Consider the following 3,272-nt stretch of genomic DNA (forward strand, 5'->3'; position numbering starts at 1 on the left):
TTCGAGCTGGAGAACAATCTTCCAAGGAATATCCACAATTGGGTCTTACTCGAGATCTAACAATGACTCTTAGCCATTGTGTGTGGCTCATAGCCCTTGTGGCCATTAGTGTTCAATCGAGGAACCGATGAAGACTAATTTAGATGGCGTCTTGCCCAATTTCTAGCTGAGAGTTAGAGTACCTTGGCTCAGGCTGACTCACCAGCAAAACATGTATCAAAAACTTGTTATAAAATTTTCATTATTCCCTTAAAGAGAGAGGGAGAGTAGAAGAGCATGCTGGGCTGAGGAACTTTCCTTAACACTAGAATGGTAACAGGACACTTTTATGTCCTTGGACACTTTTGTGTCCTGTTAAGTGACCATTTTGCTTGAATTATTTGAAGAGTATGAAAATGAATTTATAGGTGCTATATATCCACAAAGTTGCCTTATGAGCTGAAAAAAACTTAGCATTTTTTTGGAGTATCGATCTCACCATTAACATTACTCTTGCACAACATTTTTGAACCTAAACTGTGTGAAAAAATAGGTCCTATTTTTGGCTTTTTTTAATTTTTGGCAACTATACCACTCTAAACTTCATGTTTGTGAGGTTTATATGGCTAGAGGTTAGGCCCTCATAGTTCTCAACATGTTTTGATGCTTGTAGGGAGAGCTAAGTGTTAAAATTGAAAGTTATGACCAATTTACAAGAATTGTATAATCCTGTTTTTTGGCCAAATTTAGCACTTTTATGATTTTTTTGGTGGCTTTCTTGATATCCAAATTCAATTTTGATTGTGTAAGTTTAATGTATAACATAAAGCTAATCTTCCTTGAGTTTTGGGGGACCTAATATGCTATATAGCATAGTATATGATGATGGTTGAGTTTTTTGATTGCTGAAGAATATGATACATTTTAGAGTAGCAAGTATAACTTTCTCAATATTGCTAGTTTCTTAGGCCAATTGTGTGTATTTTGTAGGTAGTAACCATATCTAATCATAGACTACAAACTTGGCTAGATATTGAGTAGTTTCTATGGGTTTCTAGAGGTCATAATGCTAAACCGAGTTTTTTCATGTTGGCTGTATTTAGCACTTTATCATTGCCCCCAAGGTTCCAATTCTAAGAGATCCATTATCCTTTTGACATGCTCCATGGCTCCTTTTGAATCCAAAGGCCCAAAGGGAACCAAGGAAACATGTATATAGTATCTGTATTGAGCGTGACTATAGAAACTTTGATGATAGGTCCGCAGAATGGAAAAAATGCAACTTTTTTGTACCTATTGTTTTTGCCCAAAAAACAATATGTGAGGTAAAAGCAACCCATTGAAGTTAACGGGGCATTTTATCTCATGTCCTACAAAAATCCCCACTCTTATTTATATGCAATCAACCGTAAGAAATTGCTGTTTTAGGCAAAATGCACTGGTCCATAAACTTTGGAGGCTTGTAGTGACCAAGTGATGAGAAAAATTACAAGTTTCTCATTTTTCCCATATGTAGTAGTTATTGAACTATAAGCTCATGAAAGGATTTTTCAAAATGAGTGGATCTACTATGGTTTTGGAATTTTTTTCCAAAACCCTGAAAGGACACTTTTATGTCCTGTTAGGTTACCATTCTAGTGTTAAGGTTGTAGAGTGTGTACCCAAGTTGTGTGCCCTGACGCATCTTATGCCTGACTTGCAGCTTATCGTATAAGCAGTCCACAATGTTCTGGGATGACTCTCTCATCGAGAGAGGTAATAGAAAAATGTAAAACTCAGTCCGACCCATCTACCTTGTAGGGGTTGTGATTGTATGAGGATGACTTGGCATTGGCACTTTGCCTGGAAATCAAGTCCAAATTTTTGGTTCTTTTTAGTGCTGTTGGTAGGGATTCTATGAGCTACAATCCCCTATTTTGCCAGTTCCCTGAAGCCGGGCTTCCTATAAAATTGCCAAAGCACTTTGCTTTGCACAATGACAGTAATTGCCAAGTAAAGTGTAAACAGGAAGAAACAGGAAAAACTCAAACTTGGCTAACCTGGTCGTTGTTGTTGCAGTCAGTTGTGATGAAAGTTGGGAGAAAAACGCATTCCAAAATGGCCCATAGCCATATCTGAACAGACGCCCTCGTATGTCCTATACACCCGTCTGGTACATAAGGCCATAACCTGCAAACATCTTGCCTATTCCGTCCCCATTGTGTATGCTCATAGCATATGCCAAACGTGAGAAGCCACGATGCCAAATTCCAAAAGGGAAGCCTTGCTTCACATAAGTACTCATGCACTCTTATTGTGCTCATAGCGAACACATACTCTTGCCAATTGACAAAGGGATAAAAATAGAAAGTCGACCTTGTCGAGCGTTCATAAATAATCAACCTTGTCGAGTTATGCAATGTGTTGAAAAATAGAAAAATACTTGCAATAGATGTGCCCCGTACCTACTGGACTTGATTACTTAGACGGAACCTTGCTCCACTGATATCTTGATCCTATCGTTGTGTGATTGCTTCAGTGAGAGACAACTCGACTAGAAGTCAAGCCCGAGCAACCTACTTGACAGCTTCTTGGAATTGCAGTGAAGGGTCGGCCTTGCCGAGTACCTATGCCTCCTTCATCAAGGCTAGCAACAGGTCGTGCCAATCGTCATAAGAATTTCAAGCACTACCATGCCATGACCTTTTAATGCAGGGGACAATCCTTGCTTGGAAACAAAAGCATTTCTCACTCAAGCCTTACTTGACTAGGAGTGGTTATTGCACAACGTGTGGTCAAAAACAAAAATACCATGTTTTTTGTAATATTGCCAAGCTTTGCTATAGCTTAGCACAAACCGTGCTTGTCTCAAATGATGTGTCAACATATCATATATGCATAAGCCATATGTTCGTGCAATTCCAAACAAAAATGAAATATGTTGCTTACCTCCTAAATGCCCTCGAGAAACTTGTCGTGTCAGCCTTGTGGCTTGTCCTTTTGCACAGCCATTAGAAGCCATGCATCATACGTTGATCTACTTCAATTCTCCCTTGACGACACCTTTTCTTGATGAGATTATGCTTCCATAGCTTTGCACGATATGCATGCTTGCCTGATGGTGGTCGCCCTTGCAAAGTATAGCTACTACGTGTCATAGCAGTGAACTATCGTGCTAACTCCGCCTTGATGTCCAACCAAGAGTAGCTTGAAAATAATGAGCAAATCGACAATCGATGATTCATTCGAAAGCACGGAGAAAAGTCGAGTTGCCAATAATCTGGTTTGCGTCGTATGCAATACACCAGTTAATT

Source organism: Adiantum capillus-veneris, chromosome 25 (genome assembly GCF_014529385.1).
Source record: "Adiantum capillus-veneris isolate H3 chromosome 25, ASM1452938v2, whole genome shotgun sequence".
In the NCBI taxonomy this organism is placed as follows: domain Eukaryota; kingdom Viridiplantae; phylum Streptophyta; class Polypodiopsida; order Polypodiales; family Pteridaceae; genus Adiantum; species Adiantum capillus-veneris.